At 41.1% G+C, this 24,522-nt stretch overlaps 1 protein-coding gene and 1 pseudogene across 6 annotated transcripts in view; one reads left to right on the top strand and one right to left on the bottom strand.

Moving 5' to 3' along the window:
• The window catches only part of RB1 (RB transcriptional corepressor 1), a 197,836-nt gene that overhangs the window by 57,359 nt on the left and 115,955 nt on the right, over positions 1 to 24,522 (bottom strand). The window lies entirely within an intron of this gene.
• On the top strand, positions 8,887 to 9,552 carry LOC103289676 (40S ribosomal protein S8-like; annotated as a pseudogene).

The raw sequence follows: 24,522 nt of genomic DNA on the forward strand, positions 1-24,522 counted from the left end.
GTGAGACCCTGGTCTAAAAGTACATAGTGTTAATAAAAGTGTCCAATATGCCTATTACAGGTATAATGCAAAAGTTTGTATTTTTCAAGAACAGTTTATATTTTAAAGAGTTTGGTTTTGGATTACGAACCCCAATTTTCATTTTTGTTTATGACTAAATAATTAGTAACAGGTAAGTCATTTTATTTCTCCACATTCTCATTTTAATGTTTAAAAGAAAAAACTGAAATGACAAAACAAATAATATAAACCAGCATTACTTAAAAATAAACAAAAAAACTTTTAGACAGTTAAATTATCTTAGACATGGAAAGATTAAGTATAATGACCAGATATTAAACTCAAAAAAATGAACTTAAAATACAGCAAGACAGATTTATGTAAGTCTCTCAAGAATTCTTAAAAAGTATAATCAAAATCTTGAAGAGAAATTATATTTACTGAAAGAAACACTGAAACTTACCAAAGATAGGAAAGATTTCTTTAAAAGAGAAACAAATCCAGCTGTTTCCTATTCTACATTTCCTTATATGCTAAATCTAGCACTTACAGGAAGACACCAAAAATGCTTTTGATATTTGGTCATTTCTGGCAATAGTAGAAAATATTAAGAACCAATAAGCAAATTGATAAACACACATAACATTCATGTGTATTTTAAACTAGGTTGTGACAGTTCAGAGATTTAAAAAGAAGCCATAAATATTTGTAAAAAATAAATGTTAAAAAAAAGTTGGTTCTATGTTATAATTAAAGAAAATGAAGTTAGATGATTTAAAAATAATTGCACTAGAGTGCTTCTAAAAATTTTACTAAACTCACTAAATAACAGCTTCTTATTTTGCTGCAGAAATTTTTAAAACTACATTAATCAGAATAGATATCTCATAAGATACTTCTACTGTTGTAAACCCAGCTTCAAGAACCCTTCCTCACCCTAACCGGTTTGGCTCATTGGATAGAGCGTCGGCCTGTGGACTGAAAGGTCCCAGGTTCGATTCTGGTCAAGGGCATGTTCCTTGGTTGCGGGCACATCCCCAGTAGGAGGTGTGCAGGGGGCAGCTGATCGATGTTTCTCTCTCATCGATGTTTCTAGCTCTCTATCCCTCTCCCTTCCTCTCTGTAAAAAATCAATAAAATATACTTTTTTTAAAAAAGAACCCTTACTCATTATCACCGATATGATATGACCATAAGTTTAGAGACTGGAAATTCTAGGACTATATTCAAATAATTATCTAACATGATGATCTTGTAGAATACCTTCTGAACCAGAGTATAAGTGCTTCCATTCCCACTGGTTAAGTACAAGGAATATATCCGAGCTATTCTTCCATAATTGCTATCTCCCTTCCTTTTTGTACTTGAATAATGAATAAACACTAACCTGGGGTAATTACTGAGATGATTCATTACTAAAGCAATATAACAAATTCCAACTACAGTGGAACAGTGAACACTGCCCACATTTAACAGTGCTGGAGTTCAGTGACACCTTTTATTTCATGAAAAATTTCCATTTTGATGGAGAAATGTGAGAGGGGCATCTCAGGAAAAGAAAACAGTTCTACATACTTAGAATAAGCTGGGGTAAACAGATCCAATACCATTTAAGTGTATTCTCACTTCTCTTTTCTTAAAAAAATATCTGTACAGTAGAGGAAAAGGGATGAAGTGAAGGGAACTAACAATTGAGATGTTTCTAAACTGTACCATTCTCATAAATGTTTGTTTATTCCTTACAACTCTGAAAAGTATTATTATCCTCATTTTACAGACAAAACCTGAGATACAGAGACATAACTTGTTCGGAATTATACCTTTGAACCTCAGCTTTCCTTATCTTTAAAATAGAGTTAGCAATGTTTACTTCTGTGAAGATTAAATGAGACCTGGTGACTCCAAAGCCCAGGCTCCTTCTGCTAAGCATAGTGACATAAAGAGAAAGATACAAACACAGAGAAAATATGAATAAAGAAACTAATCACAACAGTGCATATACCCCACAGTAAACTAATAAACACCCCAAGAGGCAGCACAAAGGTTAAGGGCAGTCTCTAGATAGCCTGAGTTAAAATTCTGGCTTTGCCATCAACTTAGCTTTGTGAACAAGGGAAACTCTCAATTTCTCGGTGCCTCAGTTTCATCTGTGAAATGGTGATAATAATAGCATAAATTTCACAGGGTTGTGTAAAGTAAGTGAGTTAACCCATTTCAGCACTTTTAACAGTGCCTATAACAGCACACCTGCAAAAATATTAATTATTATGATTTCTACATTGAAATGTCATATGCATAATCAAGAGTCATTCTTATGCTGGTCTGTATGATGACCAGGAAGGATTCCAAGCAGGACACCAGTGATAGCTTTTACAACCATTGCTTCCTAAAGCAAGTTTCTATGAGCTACCTAAGGGACATTTCTGAGTTGGATTTTTTTCCCATTCCTGAATGTCTTTAGTCTCAGTGCCAATTCATGAACAAGGAAAATGTATAGTATGGACAAAGGGGAAGGCGGTTGGGAGACATGAATGGACAAGTCATAAATACTTCTCCACAGTGAACTCTAGGAATTTCTCATGTGTCAGAGTGTTCTAAAGATTAAAGAAGGAGATAAGTGCTTAAACAAAAGAATACACTGAGGAATCACATGGGATTCAAGACAAGAAGGCACGGAAGCAAAGGTTTAGACCTGGGAAAGATTTTACGTTTAAAACCATGAATACATCTGGATGAAGAACTCATTATTAACTAGTTAATACAAGACAAGTCATTAATTCATAACAACTATCTCAGTTTCTTTGGATTTTCTGTTTGTTTTTTTACTATATGAGGAACCACATAAAAATCACTACTGCTTCATTGATCTTTAATAATTCTGAAGTTACAGTTATCTTATTAAATTGAGCTTATATTCTTAGTCCTTTAAAAAGCAATCATCTCTTCACATTTCAGTGAATATTTCTGTAAACTAAGTTCTTATCCTTATGTTAATTGTACTTTTCTGCATACCTATATTTTTAATTCTAAATTAGTAGAACACAAGGTCACTATCAAAAATTTTATTTCTAAGATATTGCCTTCCTTTATTTTCACTCCTCAGGCTTTATGTATTTTTTTCTTATAGAAGAATTTAGGCATAGCTGGAATCTTTCATTAAAAACTGAGAGACAGCTCAGTTCTAACATTTCAATCTATGGAAAGAACCTTGTTTTCCATTTCATCTCATTCTCATGTCTCCCTTCAATCTCCTTGAAAGATGATCCAAATATCCAATTTTATCAACCCTAAATATTACATATTCTAAAAATACTTGTGTTAAAATCTCACTTCTGAAAGTTGTATGAATGAAATATATATGCATATTAGTACTCCCATTTAAAATACAGTTTGCTCTTTTTTTAGAAAGTCTTCTTTTAATCTTTTCTCCTTGAGAAATACATTACACCAATAGTGTTAGTTCACTGCAAAAAGGAGCGGGTTAACAAATGGTACTTGCTCCCTTCCTATCACTAATTAGCTCTTAGGCAAAATACTTACCTTGCTACTCAAGATAAAAAATACATACATATCTTTTCACTTAGAATAAAATCAACTTACTATTTATATTGTTGTCTTTTATACTGTCTCACATGCTATACTAGATGTTCTAGTGGTAATAAAAACAGTGTGAATGACTTAACAGAAGTAAGGTGATACAATGACAGTAGTACTTTATAGGTATTCTGTATTTCTCTCTCCTCATACGCAAAACTGGAATCATACCTATACCATCTACTTTGCAGAGTTAGTGTAAAGGGCCAACGGAGTATTTAATATTAAAGCCCCATAATGTAAGGGCTTTACAATCACCCAGAAACTGGCTACTCTAAAGAGTGGTCCACAGGCTAGCACCATGAGATCATCTGCGAGCTTGTTAGAAATGCTAAATCTCAAGCCACAACCTGGAACTACATGATAAAAATCTATGTATTTTTAATATGCATATTTTCTATTGATTTCAGAAGAAGGGATAGATTTTTCAAATAATAAAATAAATCTAAGAGACATGATAAAGTTTTTTGTTGCTGTTGTTTTGTTTTTTAATTACAAAACTCTGTTCCTAAGTACAGAGATAAAGGTGGGAAAAAATGCTCAGTATTCAATCCTGGATGACTTGAAAAGTAATGTAAAAATATACATATTGGAAAGCAAAGTTGTATTTAGAATAAAATCAAATAATTTCAGGTTTGAATGGTGAAATCAAGTCTCCTAAATCACTTGAGAAGGTACTAGGTTAGCTGTGAGAGTTAAGGGCAAGAAATTAGAAACACATTGGTCAGAGGAAAGGTTAAAGTCGTACCTATATTTTAAAAAAGAATCAGATTTAAAAAAATTAAAACGTTTCCTCTTGCTGGCAAAAAAGGAAATACATGGTTGTTTTATATAACTCATGAAGAGCTTTTTAAAACCCAACATAAAACATTTTTCATTATAGAAGCATAGTTGTATAAACATAATATATAGCATCATATTACTTCATTGCACCTACCCAGATTTTGGAAAAGTTTTAAATATGGCTTAATCATTACCTTATAATTCACCCACCTTCCTGAAACACTGCTCTTAGCAATATGTAACATTCTTTAAAAACAATGTCTAATGGTAAATACTAAAACCTTTGTGCAAAGTGCACCAGAGGTTAATTATCCACCACACAAATATACAACAGATATCCTTTGGGGCTTTTTCAAAGCCACAGGCTTTTCTCCCTTTTGTGTTCACTTCCTGTCAAGTTTGACATTTCAAAAGAACACCAAAGAAGCTTAAAATATTTTTTATGAGTTTGTGAAAAAAAAAAAAAAAAGCTATTCATTACAACTATAGTGATGTATAAAACAGGTCTTCATTTAAAATTTGGAAAAATAATAAAAAACAAATATTTTTAATCCTTTCTTATGTAAAAGTGTTTTGTCCAAGTATTTGTGTAACTGAATGAAGAAACTTGCTAATGTTTGGTGACTAGAGAAAAATAGTATGACAGAATCCAATTTAATGAGTCAGATACATTTGACGACATTTAAAGGAGAGTCAAGTTTCTTATGACTTATTAAAACTTAATACAAGAAAATAATTAATAACTAGTACTTCTAGCTATGCTTTTCATATAGTAAGTAGCCCTCTGCAACAGTATCATTCAGAAGATAGAATGCATTTAATATAGGAAAACAGAAATGATACCCTAAATATTCCTTAAGTACACACATTTATAAATACTTCATGAATCATTAAATACTACATATAACTCTTCCAGCCATGATGAAGGGGCAGAGACTAATTTGTCTTAAGCAACTACAAAACCAGACAATATACATGAAACAATGGTTTTCAGACACTGAACAACAGGCAGCAAAGGACAGTAATCCCTGAGAGAGAAAAAACAAATGGTAAACCCCCACTGTCTGGAGAGAGTTCCCAGGCTACAATGCAAGCAGGACAAACTGAAATAGAGCTTAATGGTCTCCCTGGTTGAGGAAACAGAGAATTCAAGGAAGCCAGGACAGCTAAAATTAGCTGGATAGACTACCAGACAGGTAAGATTTAAATAGAGAGAGGTGAAACAAGAGAGCTGCAGGGTTTTGCAGAGAGTTACTCTTAAGTCTTCAGCTGAATAAAGACCAGTGCATTCATGTGAGGAAACTACCCAAAGCCAGGGAAAGAGCCATTGGAAGAAGCAGAACCATTGCAGGAGCTGACACAGGCCAGGAAGGGTTCTGATTTCCACCAGCCAGAGTGGAAAACCTTGTAATGTATGGGACATCAGGAGGAGTACTCAGAAGAACACTGCCTCAATAGTGGGGAAAAATTAGTCATAGACTAAAGAGTGCTCTGGCTTTATCTAAAAACACCACCAGCAAAAGCCTTAAAAAAAACCACACTGTTTCTAAGTCACTAAATTGTGTGCCAAAACACAGCTCAGCTCAAGAATAGTGAAAGGAATATGAAAATATCTAGGAACAAATAAGGTAAAATTCACAATGTCTGGCAGACAAAAGAGCATAAAAAATAACACCCTAAAAAAGGAGAAATATCAGTCAGTAAAAACAAACTTAAAAAGACATAGATGTTAGAATTAGTAGATAGGGATTTTAAAACAGTTATTATTGGCTATATTCTATATGTTCAAGAAGGTAAAGGAAAAAACAAACACGTTAGAGACATGGAAGAAATACAAGACTCAAACTTCTGGAGATAAAGCATAGTGTCTAAGATTAAAAATACAGTAAGTGGACTAAAAAGATTACACATTTTAGAAGAAAAAATTAATGTCCGGCTGGCGTGGCTCAGTGGTTGAGCATCAAGTTATGAACTAGGAGGTTACAGTTCTATTCCCAGTCAGAGCACATACCCAGGTTGTGGGCTCGATCCCCAGTGCGGGGCATATAGAAGGCAGCCGATTGATAATTCTCTCTCATCATTGATATTTCTATGTCTCTCTCCCTCTCCCTTCCTCTCTGAAATCAATAAAAATATGTTAAAATTTTTTCAAAAAGAAAAAATTAGTGAACTTGAAGACTTAGGTATATAAAATATCCAAAATGAAACAAAGGAAATTAACATCTGGAGAGAGAAAAAAGAACACAGTATAAGTGAGCTACGGGACAATTCAAGTGACCTAATTCATGTATGAATGGAATCCCTGAAGGAAGGTGTGGATGGAGTCAACAAAAATATTTTAAGAAAATAATAGCCAAGCCAAGACCGGTTTGGCTCAGTGCATAGAGCGTCGGCCTTCGGACTCAAGGGTCCCAGGTTCGATTCGGGTCAAGGGCATGTACCTTGGTTGCGGGCACATCCCCAGCAGAGGGTGTGCAAGAGGCAGCTGATCGATGTTTCTCTCATCGATGTTTCTAACTCTCTATCCCTCTCTCTTCCTCTCTGTAAAAAATCAATAAAATATATTAAAAAAAAAAAGAAAATAATAGCCAAAATTTCCAAATCTGATGTAATCTAAAAGCCCACATAATGAAGCAGAACTCCAAGCAAAAGAAACCTGAAGAAAACTAAACCAAGATATATAATAATCAAACCGCCTTAAACCAGTGATAAAGAGAAAATCATAAAAGCAGGCAGAAAGAAAAGTCCCATTACCTACAGAGAAATTAATAAAAGGCAGATTTCATCAGAAAAATGCAAACAGAAAAGAGTAGAGCAACATTTTTTAAGTAAAGAAAGAAAAAAAAAAAACTATGAACCTAAAATTCTATATTCAGCAAAATATCTTTCAAAAACAAGTGATGTAAAGATGATATTTGGACACTAAACAGCTGAAAACATTTATCACAGAAAACAATACATACCAGATGGAAACTGGATCTACACAAGGGATGGAGAGCACTTGAATGGTAAATACGTGGGTAACTAAAAATACTTCTTTTCCTCTCTTTTGAAAGGTAACTGATGTTTTAAAGCAAAAGTAACATATTGTAGGGCTTATAACTTAGGTTGAGGTAAAACATATGACACAAAGATTGTGACAGGACAAAGGTTGGGAAAAGGGAAATGGAAATATACTCTTCCAAGGTTCTTATGATATATGTCAAGTGGGGTAATACTATAAACTAATGGAAGGTAAAGATGTATATTATAAATCATAAAACAGCCAATTACAAAATAAAACAAAATGAATAAGTATATAGTAAGCCTACAGAGAAGATAAAATGGAATAAAAAATATTCAATCAAAAAGAAGGCAGAAACAAAGAAGAGATGAAACAAATGGAAAACAAGTAGTAAGACAGAAAATTTAAACCTAACCAAAGCAATAACAACATTAAATGTAAAGGTTGTAAGCATCCCTTAATTAAAAAACAGGGATTGTCAGACTGGATTAACAAAGCAAGACCCAACTACATGCTGTCTATAAGAAACCTACTTTAAGTATAAAGACAAAAAAAGGTTAAAACAAAATGAATGGGAAAGCTATGCTATGCTAATATTGATGAAAAGAACCTGTAGTGGTTTTACTAATATCAGACAAAGCAATTTTTAGAGCAAAGAATATAATTAGGAATAAAAAAATTCATTTTGTAATGATTAAGGATTAAATTCATCAAGAAGACATTACAATTCTAATTGTTTATGCACCCAAATTCCATATGTAAGACACTGGACTAAGTATTGTGAGAGAGATTTTTTTAAAGTAAGACAGAAACCCAGCTGGTGTGGCTCAGTGGTTGAGCATGGACCCATGAATCAAGAGGTCACAGGTTTGATTCCTGGTCAGGGCAAATGCTGCGACTACAGCTCAGTCTCCAGAGGGGGCGTGCAGGAGGCAGCCAATAAATGTTTCTCTCATCAATGTTTCTCTCTCTCTATCCCTATCCCCAGCTCTCTCTCTAAAGTCAATAAAAACAAAGGTTTATTTTAAAAAGTAAGACAGAAGTTTTGCTTTTCAAGATCTCACTAACCATCTGCCCCTCTTATTTTCTATCTGTTTTTTCTGTTTTTCAAACTCCTTTGGAGGACCTTCCTAATCTCTTTAATTTCCTGGTTACTTCAGTCACACATTGAAAACTTTGGTTTCTAGTCCACACTCCGTTTTTTCTATCACATGTACTGGTTGTTTTCATTGTTCACTCAGCCTCCTGGTTCTTTGACCTCCTCTTTTCCAATGGCCTTCATCTTCATTCCAATTCAGTCATGCACTCCCTAGATTATTTCTTGGAATACAGTAAATTACCCAGAAATGTTCTACCTCTGGAATATTAAGTTGAAACATCTGAACAACCTCTTCCTTTCATCCTCATTGTCACTGCCATTTCATAAAAAGCTCATATTTCTCAAAATCTCTCCCTTCTACAAACCGGACCATGATTCTTTGCGTTTTCTCTTTCCAGCTGGCGCTGAGCTATGGGTATCTCTCGGGACAACTGGCACAAGCGCCGCAAGACCCGGGGCAAGAGAAAGCCCTACCACAAGAAGCGAAAATATGAGCTGGGACGCCCTGCTGCCAACACTAAGATTGGACCCCGCTGCATACACACAGTCTGAGTGCACGGAGGCAGCAAGAAGTACCGAGCCTTGAGGCTGGACATGGGCAACCTCTCCTGGGGTCAGAGTGTTGTACGCGCAAAACAAGGATTATTGATGTTGTCTACAATGCATCCAACAACGAACTGGTCCGCACCAAGACCCTAGTAAAGAACTGCATCGTGCTGCTTGACAGCACTCCGTACTGACAGTGTACGCACTGCCCCTGGGCCGCAAGAAGGTGGCCAAGCCGATTCCTGAAGAGGAAGAGATTTTGAACAAAAAACGATCAAAGAAAATTCAGAAGAAATATGATGGAAGGAAAAAGGAATGCCAAAATCAGCAGTCTTCTTGAGGAGCAGTTCCAGCAGGGCAAGCTTCTTGCACGCATCACTTCAAGACCAGGCCAGTGTGGCCGAGCAGATGGCTATGTGTTCGAGGGCAAGGAACTGGAGTTCTATTTGAGGAAAAACAAGGCCCGGAAAGGCAAATAAATCCTCTTCCCTCCTATCTTAGCTCATGTAATAAAGATGTTTATTCTAAAAAATAAAAATAAAAACCTCTCTCTTCTTCAGCAATCTCCTATTTCCTATATTGTAGCTGAAACTCCAAACCTTAACATTTTAGTTATTCTCTTGAGGCAGTGGTCGGCAAACTGCGCCTCACGAGCCACATTGCGGCTCTTTGGCCCCTTGAGTGTGGCTCTTCCACAAAATACCACGTGAGGGCGCGCACGTACAGTGCAATTGAAACTTTGTGGCCCATGCGCAGAAGTCGGTTTTCGGCTCTCAAAAGAAATTTCAACCATTGTACTGTTGATATTTGGCTCTGTTGACTAATGAGTTTGCCGACCACTGTCTCGAGGAGACAGAGGGAAGCTAGATAGATAGGGACTGGGACCATGGGGGGAGGGGGGGGGAATAAACCCGAGAACCCGTCTAGGTGGAGTTACTAAGGCACCCAAACTGAGGGGGGAAGGGCGAGTGTGGAAGACATGAGCTTTAAAATGTATGAATGTTGCTAAGATAGGCAGCTTATAGATAACCAATAACAAGAAGTGAGGCGTATAAATAATCCCAAGAATGTTATTAAGGCAGAATTCTTTGAAACGACCAATTAGGAGCTAGCAAGGCCGTATCTACCTCCTACATTAAAAGGCACGCACTTCCTCTCACCCTCTGCCTCCCCTAGCACACAATAGCTTCCTGATGTTCGTGTGGCGGGGAAGCACATCTCCTGCCCCCACGTGGCTTATGGCCGTGTGGGGCTCTACACATGGACTAATACTAACACCCACCTGTAACATGGAAAGGGAGCTCTGGACACTGGCCTGCTCCTGGAACTGCAGTGGCACCTTTTCCAGGATGGCTTCTCTCAATAAACTTTGGTTCCATTAACTGGTTTTGTCTGCAACTTCATTCTTCGATTTGGTGAGACAACAAATTGGGACTCAACAACCCACATTTTGGCTTCACTCTGATCAACTTCCTCATCTTACTTGTCCCATTAATCATTCTATTGCATCTGCTTAGCCAAACCACAATATTCTGGTTCAATCTAGTTGTTCGCCTTTTCTGATTCCTACACCAGGCTGCTAGGTGATGCCAAAAAAATAATACCACAACACAGAGTTGGGGTGGCACTACAAAGTTAGAATTTCTACCCTCAAAACTTCCTTCAGTGCAATCCTCTTATCTTTCACCAGTTATCTCTATTGTTCTCCTTAGCAACAATTTCAAATTGTGTCCACACTCCTCAAATTTCTGATTATACCACTTTACACTCCTCACCCTACTAGGGGCAGAAATAGAATATTGGGGAACAGCTATAATAATAAGAAATATTAATCATGCTCTGTTAACCATGATTGTTTTGTTCTGATTAAAGAAGGCACATTCTAATCTGGCTGGGAGTTGCATGTGGGACCTGGGAGCTCACCTGGAAATTCGGCCATCCTCCATATCCAGGAGCTGCCTGTTATTATGGAAAGGTTAACAACCTTGTTGCAGAAAACAGAGGCACCAGCCCCTTGCAAACCCCCAGCCTTTTGCAAACCATGAGCCATTTGCATACCTATAGGCCTTTGCAAACCCCCAGCCTGAATTACTTGTAAACTGCCCATTTTGTATACCCATTCTTATCCCTTTTGCCTACTTCCCCATGTAATCTTCATCCTTCTACCCTATATAAGCAGTTGGCTTATGTTGGGGGCAAAGCAGATTTTTGTGGATGACCTGCTGCTCTCCCATACTGCCTGCATTATGGGAATAAACACTTGTATATGATTCAACCCTGTCTCTGCTAAATTGGCTCAAGAAGTGACAGGCAGCTCAGACCCATTGATTGTCTGGTTACAGCCCCATTCATATACCCACCCCTCAGCAAATTACCTCAGCTCTATTTTACTTATTTTTTTAAGCTACTAAATGGAAGACACTTCCTTAATTTCCTGCCACGGCTTCCACATACAAGTTTGCTTGTAATTACTTACATTCTGCCATACAGTATTTCCCGATCCCTGGCACATTTCCCCTGATGGGTCCCGGATTGGAGAGGGTGCACGCTGGGCTGAGGGGAAACCCTCCCCCCATGCACAAATTTCGTGCACCAGGCCTCTAGTCTTATAATGCAATGCGCGATACTGTTCTAAGTGCTTTACAAAAATCAATTCGTTTAACATGGGACACACACATATAAGATATAAAGTTTATAAATTACCAATGAATAGTATAAACAAACATTCAAGGAGGGAAAAATGATTATACACAGGGTGGTCACAAAGGGCAAAATGGAAGTAGACCTGAAAGTCTGATAAAAAGGAAGAGGGAAGCATTTCAAGTGGGGTCTACAAAGTGAATAAAAACTCCAAACATGGTGTGTGATACTAAACATACAAATCTGAATGAAGTAGAGACTTTAAGGCAGGTGTCCTCAAACATTTTGGACACATAATCCTTTTATATTATTCAAATTATTAAGGACCCAAAAGTTTTTGGTCATGTGGATTATATCTATGTATGTAAGTTTGATTTTTTTTTAATTCTCACCCGGGGATATTTTTTTTTCACTGATTTTTAGAGAGTGGAGGGGAGGGTGGGAGACAGATAGTGAGCGAGAAACATCGACGTGAGTGAGACACAACCCAAATAAGATCATTACATTAACATCAATAACATTTTATGAAAAATAACCATATTTTTCAAAACCAAAAAAAGTTTGTGAAAACAGTGGCACTATTTTATGATCTTGCAAATCTCTTTAATATCTGGCTTAATAGAAGAACCTGAATTCTAACTGCTTCTACATTTACTTCGTAGCAATATGTTGTTTGGCTGAAGTATAAGGAAATCTGGCCTCACACAATATGAAGTTGGAAAAAGAAGTATTTTACTAGGTGTACCGGTTAATAATGTAGATTTTGTAGTCAAAGAAACACAATAATTTCAAGAGAGATATTAAAAGTGCTTTATTCAAAGTAATGTCCATCACTAGCTACACATTTCCCCATCTTTCAGGTAATTTGTGGATAGCATCCCAATAGAACTTTTCTTGTTTTGAGGTAAACTATTCGGAGACCCAATTTTCCATTTCTTCATACATTTTGAAGTGCTGCTCAGAAAATGCTTGTGCCATCGATCAGAACAAGTGGTAATCTGAAGGAGCAAGGTCTGATGAATAGAGCAGGTGGGTTAATACTTCCCAGGCAAGATCTTTTAACGTGTCTTTAATTGGTTTTGAAGTGTGTGACGGTGCGTCATCATGAAGCAAAATTACTTTGCTGTGTCTTCTGGCACATTCTGGTTGTTTCACGATCAAAGCATGGTTCAAATTGATTATTTGTTGTTGGTAGTGATTGGTATTAATGGTTTCACCTGGTTTTAGAAGCTCATAATACACCACACCTTCCTGATCCCACCAAATGCAGAGCATTGTCTTCTTTCCGAAGTGATTTTGTGCATTTGGGATTCTCAAAATAAATCCACTTTTCATCACCAGTCACAATTCGATGCAAAAAAGACTTTCTTTCGTGCCATTGAACCAATATTTTACTGATGACTTTTCGGTTTTCCATTTGTCTTTTGTTCAGTTGATGTGGCACCCATTTTCCTTCCTTTAAAATCTTTCCTATTGCTTGTAAATGATCGGAAATTGTTTGCTGAGCAACAATTAATCTTTCTGCAAGTTGTTTTTGAGTTTGACACGCATCTTCATCCAATAATGCTTGTAATTGTTGGTCTTCAAACTTTTTCAGTTGACCTGGACGTCTTTGTCTTTCATATTGAAATCCTCACTTTTAAAGTGTTTAAACCAGTGTTCACAAGTATCTTGAGATGGAGCATGTTCACCATAAGCTTCCCGAAGTGTTCAGCAGCACTTTTCTTCAAAATAATGAATTACAACTTCCCACAAATGCTCTTTTTTTTTGGCATGAAATTCGACATTTTAAGCGTAAAAGTATCTATGATGTTAACATCTTCAGCAAATTTGACATATGAAGTTTTGAACCTTGCTGTCAATACCACAAAATAGCATACATATCAAATTGCATGTATATCAACATATGTGTAACTCCATCTATTGAAAAAAATCCACATTATTAACTGCTACACCTAGTAATAGATGTTTCAGACACTACCCAAAAACTCAACAAATGGTTAGCAATATGGAATTGAAACCAATATCGATGAACAGAAATAAACTTTTCACATTCTGAGACTTTACAATCTGTTGGTCTATCTTGAATTTTAAATAAATTTCTTATCCATGCATTATTTCATAACATGATGAAATTGGAAATATTGATTCACTGAATTATGAAAATCCTACAGATGTTGATGAATCTATTAATACAATAAACAAATAACATTATTAATATTACTGATTTCATCCAAAAAGTTTTTGAAGTACTGGGAAGCTGTCATGCTTAAGTGGATACAAGCTCAACAAAATTCTAATTTTCATCCACTTGAAAAGTCAAAATTTATCACTGGTAACATTTACCGAGATTCATTTTCAACAATAAGTAAGAAGATTTAATAAGATTAATACTTTTTAGGATTTCATCAGTGTGTTTTGTGTCTCAACTGAGAGTCTGGGTGGTGAAAAATAAAATGACTACTGTCAGTCTGATGCTATGGCTTTGATGCCTGCAAAGGTGCCAAGTTTATATCATCAGTATAAATGTCAACAGAGTGAAAAGATAAATAACATCTTAATAGTAATATGAAAATAGTTTTTACCTTTCAGATTCCCTAAAATGGTTTCAGGGACCATCAGGAAATCATAGACAACACTTTGAACTGAATATAAGTAAAAAGGAGAAACAAAGCTCCTAACAAAACAGCCTTTGAGGCTTCAAATGGCTGAGTTAAAGATCCCATTCTAAAAACATGCACTTGATACCTTTGGTGCTCTTTGTATGCTGGGTAATTTTAGAATTATATCCTAGAAATCACAAATGTTAAGTTGTAAAAGTTCTGGATTCTATTGTTTTTCTCAAATGAGCATTGTTATGTTTTGTTTTTAATGAGGCAATTACTTTCACTGAACTTGAACTGTAAACTGTTTATTGGGCAGCAGCTCCCTTCTCAGTTCAGATCTTTTGTCTTTTATTCACCTGCTTTGAGTCTATTATACCCCAATGATTCAAGTTTCAGTCAGAGATGTGGGAAGACAGAATTTGAACAATCTTTCTCTGGCTCTCTTTCCTTTGCAAGATTCTTCCACTCGTCAGTGGCCAAGGTTTCCTCAGCTTCAGTTTTCTAGTTTCCCTGGTCAGAAAGCCCTCAAGTTTTCCCATGGTGATTTCCACCCCATCCTACTATAATTTTCTGCATACTCCACTTAGCCCCAGGTGCAAGTTTCTTCCCTAGGCTCATAGTTCCCCTCCTCTCCTTAAATAGTCTGTCTACTCTTTCTGTCCAGGGATTTCAGGCAGTAGCTTTCTGTATTATATACAGGTTTTATAGCTGTCTTTTCTGTAGGGAATCATATGGTAGGGTCGTACTACACCATTACCAGATACATAGGTCCCCTCAGAAGATTTTTATCTGATAAGTTGGCATAATGAGATAGATCTTCATTATAAAAATACTAGAGGCACCAGTAGGGTCCCTCGGCCTGGCCTGTGGGAGATAGGGCTGAAACTGGCTCTTCCACATCCCCCAAGGGGTCCCGGATTGCAAGAGGGTGGTTCTCTGGTGACACACTCTGAAATCAGGCTCCCTCCTCTCTGGTTCCAGGTGCATCACCTAAGAACCACATCTGCCAAGTCACTACAGCTCGGCAGCTCCTGCATTGAGCATCTGCCTCCTAGAGGTCAGTGTGCATCATAGCTACCAGCCGGTCAGCCGGTTGGCTGGTTGCTTAGACTTTTATATATATAGATTTCTTTGGCTATTGTGAGGTAAAGTCTTAAGGTAGCTAGAGATGTGGGGAGAGCAACAGGAAGAATCCACAACAGACCAGGAAAGAGAGACCATTTAGAAAATAAAGTACCTGGTATATTGTTGTTTATAAATATTTTATTTTAAAAATCTGATAAATTTTGGAATTACTGAAATAAGTTATCCAAATATCACCACATCATCATCTGCTGGCATTATAAACTGCTTAACAGATTTAAGAGGACTAAACATCTGGAAGTCATTTAATCTACAAGTTAGATATCGTTTATACTAAATCACCTCTAATCCTCTAAATTTCCAGAGATCAAGATTTCATTAGATTTTTTCAATAGACTGTTTAGCATTGTATACTCATATATTGCCTGTAAACCTCTCTGAGAATAAAAAGAAACAGAGGTGTGTTTATTCCTTTTCACACTTATTTTGTTCTTGATTTATTATTTCTCAAGATTGTCAAAGCAAAGGTGCTGAACCTTTCCCTCATATAATCATTAAAAATACAAAGATGTGACATCAAAATGCAACTAAATTATAGAACAACCACCCTCAAGAAACACACTGAAGACTAGCTGAACAGAACTCTTATAACTAAGGATATATACTGAGTGGCCAGATTATTATGACCACCCTATCAGTACTTTGTTGGGCCAGCTTTTTTTTTTTATATACATGTTTTTATTGATTTTTTACAGAGAGGAAGGGAGAGGGATATAGAGTCAGAAACATCAATGAGAGAGAAACATAAATCAGCTGCCTCCTGCACACTCCCCACTGGGGATGTGCCCGCAACCAAGGTACCTGCCCTTGACCGGAATCGAACCTGGGACCCTTAAGTCCACAGGCCGACACTCTATCCACTGAGCCAAACCAGTTAGGGCCGTTGGGCCACCTTTTGCCTTCAATAATGCGGCGATTCTTCTTGGCACTGACTCCATGAGATGTTGAAAGGTGATGAGAGGAATCTGACACCATGCCTGATGAATAGCACTGTCCAGTTCTGTGAGATTTGATGGTTGTGGAACCAGCTGCCTGATGGCTCTTTTAACTTCGTCCCACAAATGCTCAATTGGATTGAGATTTGGTGATGGTGGGGGCCACCTAGGCAAGGTAAAGTCTCCCTCATGTTCTTGAAATCACTCCTTCACAATATGAGCACCGTGGCATGGCGCACTGTCTTGTTGGAAGAAGCCATCTCCATTGGGATACGCCATCAACGTGATAGGATGAACTTGATCAGCAACAATACTTAGGTATGTTGTGCTATTCAGATGTTGTTCCACACAAATTAAAGGGCCCAAATCATGACAGGAAAACATGCCCCAAACCACAACACTGCCCCCACCAGCTTGAAGGGTTGTACTCATGAATGTGGGGTGCATGCTTTCATGCTGTTTCCGCCAAATTCTCACTCTGCCATCTGCAGGATGCAACTGAAAACATGATTCATCGGACCACATGCTTTTTTCCAATGCTCGACTGTCCAATCCTTGTGTTCCTGTGCGAATTGGAGATGTTTTATCTTGGTAACTACAGACAGCAAAGGTGTTCAAACAGGCCTTCGGCTTCCATATCCCATACAATGCAGTGTACGGCTAATTTGCCTACAAACGTCAGGTGGTCATAATAATCTGGCCACTCAGTGTAAAAAAGCCATGTGGAACTGACCCCTTAAATCCTATTCATGGATCCAGGATATGGGAGTTAAGAATCAGGAGGGATATCTCAGCTGTGGAGGTCCCCACTGAAAAGTGAGGGGTCCCAGACCCACACTGGGAGCCCAGCCCAAAGCACCAGTGCTGGGAGGAGAAGTCCCCACAACAGCTGAAGTGAAAATCAGCAGGGACTCAGTCTAGTGAGACAAAGGGCTGCTGCAGACCCAGCCACCCTCTTAAAGGGCCCGAGCATCACAGACTCACTCACTCACAAGCACTCTCCCTAAGCTCCAGAGACATATAAGGAGAAACTAAATTGTCTGGTTTCAGGGCAAGGCCTGGAGTTTCTCTGAAACTAAAATGCTGGCAGGTGCCACACTGTTCCTTTATTGAGTCCCCCCACACAGCCTGCAGGAGCAAGTGGGCAACAAATCTGAGTCTCCATCAACCTGGCTAACACCATTTTCACCCCACACTATTGATTATCTGAGACCCCACCACACCCAATTCATGTTCCAGCCCAAACTTCTTTCAGAGGCTAATCCATAAGCAGCCAGCCTGGACCCATGCTGCAGACTTTCTTAACATCTCTCAAGGGTCCACAAACCCCCAAACAAGCACTGGCTGGCCTCTGCATGCCCTGTACCCTTTGATAAGTGACCCAAATCCAAGTCCTAATGGCAGCAGGCCTCAGTTCACAGCATACCCACTCTCAGGCACCCCAAGCCCAGCCCTGGGATGGACAAAGGCATCAGCTGACCTTGCCTTGCACAGGAGCCCCTCCCTGGAGGTCCCAGAACCAATGTACCCAGTGCCTGGCTTCATACCACACTAAAGCACCACCAAATTAGAATCACAAATGACACATCCAAAGGGTGAACTCAGCAGGAACCAAAGTCCTGCTAAACTTAATCTCACTCCTTGGGGTCAGCCCCCACATAACAGTTCATCTGCTGTAGTCACAGCCAGTCCTCACAACCAGTCAGCCTGAGGGTTGATCCCATCCATTGACATGACAACAAAAATCAAGGCGAGCACACACAACCCACACAAGGGACACCCCTGGAGCACCGAGCTCAGGTCAACAGGGAGACTGTGCGCCTGGCCCGCACAGGACACCTACTCCCTAAATAAGGCCACCACATGAAAACTGGTAGCCATATAGGTTCTGCTTAATACAGAGAAACAAACACAGGGAGGCAGCCAAAATGAGGAGACAAAAAACATGATCCAAATTGGAAAAAAAAAAAAAACTAAATAAAATGGCAGCAAGCAATTTACCATATGCAGCATTGAAAACACTGGTTATAAGGATGCTCAATAAACTTAGAGGAAGAATACATCATCTCAAGACAACTTACACAAGACAGGAAACATAAAAAAAGGACAGTGAAACCATAAAAAACAACCAGTCAGAAATAAAAAATATAATAGCTGAAATTAAAAAGTACATTAGATGGAATCACCAGCAGGTTAAATGAAGCAGAGTATGGAATCAGTGATTTGGAAGACAAGGTAGTAGAAAACTACCAATCAAAATAGCAAAAAGAAAAAGAACTTTTTTTAATGAGGAGAGTATAAGGGACCTCTGGAACAACATCAAACATAACATTTGCATCACAGTGGTGCCAGAAGGAGAAGAGAGAGAGCAAGTTGTTGAAAATCTATTTGAAAGAATAATGACTAAAAACTTCCTTAACATGGTGAAGAAAATAAGAAATAGACATACAAGTCTGCTAAGCACAGAGTCCCAAACAAGATGAGCCCAAAGAGGCCCACACCAGAACAAATCATAATTAAAATGCCAAAGATTAAAGACAAAATCTTAAAAGTAGTAAGAGAAAAGTGGTTAGTTACCTACAAGGGAACTTCCTTAAGACTGACAGCTGAGGGGGAGACAAAATGGCGGCAGAATAGACAGACGTGTCCTGAGCCTTGTCCAAGAGCAGACAGAACGAGGAACTGAATTGAATAACATCCACCCCCAACTGGTGAAAGTAGACACAGTTGTTGAAACAATTCGCAGCCGGGAAGGGCAAAGGACACCTGGAGAACATAAAATCAGGGACCTGGGCTGGAGAGATCTGCAAAACCTCCGAGCCCAGAGGGTCAGAGGGAAACCGCACAGCACCGAGGCCGGGTCCCTTGGGACAGGCACAGCGTCTGACTGTGGAAAGATCCACAGGACTGCAGGCGGCAGGGGATTCTAGATCTGGGCTCACAGTCACGACAGACTGAGCCCAGGGGGGCACAGAGGAGGGCTGCCCAGGCCATGCCGTGCCGAGGGGAGAGGGGCTCGCAGAGGCACAGCTCTTTCCCCTCTGTGGTCTTTGCTTTACTTCGCTTAACCTAGTTTATAGGACCTTTCGGATACGGACACTCACCTGTGGCTGAGTGCAGGAGAAGGTGCAGACTTGTGGAGCCTGGGGAGAGGATGGGGTGAGAAGAGGGTCCAGGAGAAGTGGCAGCGAGTCTGGCGCTGAGTCATACCTGATGCACAGGACCTGGGTAGTCATTTTCTCCTGAAGAGATAGCCCCTCCCTGCAGTTTCCAGGCAACCAATACAGCCACACCCAGACTACACCCCGAGTAGCACAAAGGATAAAAAAGAAAAATAAATCTGAATAGTCACTGAGAGTCCTCAGGGAGTGGCCTAAAGAGAGGACATTCAGTCCCAGCAACAGGAAACTGAGAAGCCGAAGACAGGTCAGAACAGTGGGATCTTAAACTAGCCAAAAGAATGACAATTCACTTTTTTATTTTTATTTTATTTTATTATTATTTTGTTATATATCTTTTTCCTTTTTCTTTATTTTCCTTTTTTCATTTGTTTCTTTACTTTATATTTCTTTTCCCATTATTTTTCATCATTCTAATTTTTTATCCTAGTTTTTAATTAATTTTATTTTTTTTATTTTTATTTTTTTTTTTCTCCTTTATTTCTTTCTTCTTATCCACTCATCCTCTTTCTACTTCCTCTGTATTGAACTGAGGTCCTCCCCATATTCATCCAATTCCTTAACATTACTTTCTGTATATAAGATTCTGCCCCCACCCTCTTTACTGGGTATTTGGTGTTTGTATGTTTTGGTTGATCTGTCAGTTCTCTGATGTTTTCTCCATATATATATATATATATATATATTTTATATTTTCCTTTTTCTTCCTTTTTCTTCTTTTTCTTTTCTCTCATACCATTTTTTTCTCTCTTTGATATCATTTGTGCTATCTTTTCTCTCCCCTAATTTGATTTTCTCTAGTGGTCACTTATATTGGGGTTGTCGGTGTCATGAGTATATTTGTGTTTTGTTTCCTTTGTGTTGTGTCTTGTCAAGGTGAATTTTATCCAGTTTGGCCAATATGGTAGAAAGCAAGACACATAACCAGACACCAGAGAGGAGACTCCATCCAAAAATGAGTCAATAACATTCCAGACCCAACTACAGAGGCAGGAAGAAGATGGCAGTGAGGGAGAGAGTGTGAGTGAGTGAGGGAGCAAAAGAGGAGTGTGTGGACATGTGGTGTGTGTGTGTGTGTGTGTGTGTCACAGTTAGATCCTGCAGGACTGTTGGGGGCAGGCTAAACGGGCTTACCTAACCAGGCAGCCTCTGCTACCGTTGCAAATAGTCCCGGAGCGGCAGGCTCTTCCACAGAGGCTGCGCCTTTTTGAAGGGGAGAAGTGCTGTGACTGGGATCCCAGACTCACCTCCACCCAGGGTGCCCCCAGATAACACCCAGGACTCTACAGCCACCCCCGCCAGGGATCTGCTGCCTTCACTGTGGTCCCACGGTCGCTGAGACTCCAGCCACCCCGGTGCAGGCTCCTGTAAGTTCCAAGTGCGCTCCCCTCTGGCTGGCCCAATGCTTTAGCCCAGGGCACCATGACCACATGAGCAGCAGTCATGTGAGCAACTTGCCCCCGTCCGAGGAACAGCAGCCTCACACAGCCTGCCCCCGTCCAAGGAGCAGCAGCCACACGCAGCCTGCACCTGTCCGAGGAGCAGCAGCCATGTGAGCAGCCCGCCCCTGCCTGAGGAGTGGCAGCCGCATAAGCAGCCTGCCCCCTTCCAAGGAACGGCAGCCCGCACAGCCCACCCATCTGAGGAGAAGCAGCTGTGCGAGCTACCCGCCCCTGTCCTAGGAGCAGCAGCTGTGTGAGTGGCCACCCCCCCTTCCAATAAGGAGCAACCTGCCCCTCATCCAAGCAGCAGCAACCTCACAAGCAGCCTGCCCCCTTCCAAGGAGCAGCAACCCTGCGAGCAACCTGACCCCATCTGAGGAACAGCAGCTGCACAAGCAGCCTGCCCAAACAAGCCAGAGGAGCCACCATTCCTGCAAGCAGTGCCAACCAGAGGAGCATCCACAAACTGAGGAGCAGCCACTGCCACAACCGCCCAAGGAGCAGCCGACACTGATGAGCCACTGCCACTCAAGGAGCAGCCCCTGCACGATTCAACACCTAGATCCTTCAGTGAGAGCAAAAGAAACCACGAAAGGAAAGAAAAAGAGGAAATGCCAGAAAAGCAAGTAAGTGAAATAGAGGCATGCAATATGTTAGAAAAAGAATTCAGAAAAAGGGTCATACAGTTCATAAACTGAATGGATGAAAACATCAACAACTTATGTAAGAGTCAAGAAAAAATAAAGAGTGCTATAGCTGCAATAATAAAAAAAAAAAAACACCATGGAAAGGTTCAACATTACATTAGAAGAAGCAGAGGACCGAAGTAGCGAATTAGAATACAGGGAAGCAAAACACACCCAAACTGAACTGCAATTGGAGAAAAAAAATTAAAAGATAGGAGGAGAGCCTATGGAAGCTTTGGGACAACATGAAACAAAGCAACATATGAATAATAGGGGTGCCAGAATGACAGGAAGAGAAATAAGAATTAGAAAACATATATGAAGAAATAATGTCAGAAAACTTCCCTGATGTAGGGAAGAAAAAAGTGACACAAGCACAGAGAGTCCCAAACAAGATGAACCTGAAAAGATCTACACCAAGAAACGTCATAATTATGATGGCAAATGTTAATGACAAAGAGAGAATGTTAAAGGCTGCAAAAGAGAGACAGAAAGTTACATAAAAGGGATCTCCCATTAGATTATCAAATGATTTCTCGACAGAAACACAGAAGGCCAGAAAGGAATGGAAGGAAATTTACAAAGTGATGCAAAGCAAGGGACTGAATCCAAGCATACTCTATCCAGCAAGGCTATCATTCAAATTTGAAGGGGAAATAAGAAGCTTCACAGGAAAAAAAAGACTAAGAGAGTTTATTACTACCAAGCCATCAATGCAGGAAATGCTAAATGGACTGGTGTAAAAGAAGAAATAAAATGGGTAGGTCCGGGTGAGGCCACGTGCCCCTGGGTCTGGGAGAGGCCACGTGCTCCTGGGTCTGGAAGAGGCCACGCGCCCCTGGGTCCGGGTGAGGCCATGTGTCCCTGGATCCGGGTGAGGCCTCGCGCACCTAGGTCCGGGTGAGGCCACGCTCCCCTGGGTCTGGGAGAGGCCATGCGCCCCTGGGTCCAGGTGAGGCCATGTGTCCCTGGATCCGGGTGAGGCCTCGCGCACCTAAGTCCTGGTGAGGCCACGTGCCCCTGGGTCTGGGAGAGGCCACGCGCCCCTGGGTCAGGGTGAGGCCATGTGTCCCTGGATCTGGGTGAGGCCTTGCGCACCTAGGTCCGGGTGAGGCCACGTGCCCCTGGGTCTGGGAGAGGCCACGCGCCCCCGGGTCCGGGTGAGGCCATGTGCCCCTGGATCCAGGTGAGGCCTCGCGCACCTAGGTCTGGGTGAGGCTACGCGCCCCTGGGTCTGGGAGAGGCCACGCGCCCCCGGGTCCGGGTGAGGCCATGTGTCCCTGGATCCGGGTGAGGCTGGGTCCTGGGTCCGGGTGAGGCCACGTGCCCCTGGGTCTGGGAGAGGCCACGCGCCCCCGGGTCCGGGTGAGGCCATGTGTCCCTGGATCCGGGTGAGGCTGGGTCCTGGGTACGGGTGAGGCCACGTGCCCCTGGGTCTGGGAGAGGCCACGCGCCCCCGGGTCCGGGTGAGGCCATGTGTCCCTGGATCCGGGTGAGGCTGGGTCCCGGGTCCGGGTGAGGCCTCGCGCACCTAGGTCCAGGTGAGGCCACGCGCCCCTGGGTCTGGGAGAGGCCAAGTGCCCCTGGGTCTGGGAGAGGCCACGCGCCCCTGGGTCCGGGTGAGGCCATGTGTCCCTGGATCCAGGTGAGGCTGGGTCCCGGGTCTGGGTGAGGCCACGTGCCCCTGGGTCTGGGAGAGGCCACACGCCCCTGGATCTGGGTGAGGCCTCGCGCACCTAGGCCCGGGTGAGGCCACATGCCCCTGGGTCTGGGAGAGACCACGCGCCCCCGGGTCCGGGTGAGGCCATGTGTCCCTGGATCCGGGTGAGGCCTTGCGCACCTAGGTCCGGGTGAGGCCACGCGCCCCTGGGTCTGGGAGAGGCCACGCGCCCCCAGGTCCGGGTGAGGCCATGTGTCCCTGGATCCGGGTGAGGCCTCGTGCACCTAGGTCCGGGTGAGGCCATGTGCCCCTGGGTCCGGGTGAGGCCTTGCACCCCTGGGTACGGGTGAAGCCAGATCCTGGGTCCGGGTGAGGCCGTGTGCCCCTTGGGTCTGGGTGAGGCCACGTGCCCCTTAGTCCGGGTGAAGCCGTGCCCCTAGGTCCGGCCGAGACCAAACCAGAGGGAGTCGGACCTCTGTTACCACCATTTGTCCACCATCCAGAGCTGAGGGGTCAGTGCTGACATGTACACATAAGGAACTGGTGGACATTGAAATTGGGTCTCTAAAGAACTGTTGGTCCAGAAAGAAACTCACTACAGACTGATTCATTTGCCTGTCAGCATAACTATTATTGCTCGTCTCACATTCAGTTCTTATAAGTATATATCTAGTGACATATGATCTCACTCATCTAGGGGAAATGATGAACAACAGAGACTGAGGAACAAGAAGAGAACCAGAAACAAGGAGGCATCGATCGGACTATCGGGCCTCAGAGGGAGGATAGGGGAGGTTAGGAGGAGGGGGGAGAGATCAACCAAAGGACTTGTGTGCATGCATATGAGCCTATCCAACGGTTAAGTTCAACAGGGGGTTGGGGCATCCGTGGGGAGGGGTGTGGGATGGGAATAGGGGGATGAGGACAAATATGTGACACCTTAATCAATAAAGAAATTTAAAAAAAAAAGAAATAAAATGGGGAAGAAGGAACACAGGTACAAAAAAGAAAAATGGATTTAAACAAGTACCTATCAATAATAACTTGAAATGTAAATGGACTAAACGCTTCAATCAAAAGACAGTAAGTGGCTGAATGGATTAAAAAAATAACACATGACCCATATACATGCTATCTACAAGAGACCCACCTTAGAACAAGGGACTCATACAGACTGAAAGTGAAGGGATAGAAAAATATCTTCC

This window comes from Eptesicus fuscus, chromosome 8, assembly GCF_027574615.1.
Source record: "Eptesicus fuscus isolate TK198812 chromosome 8, DD_ASM_mEF_20220401, whole genome shotgun sequence".
NCBI lineage: Eukaryota > Metazoa > Chordata > Mammalia > Chiroptera > Vespertilionidae > Eptesicus > Eptesicus fuscus.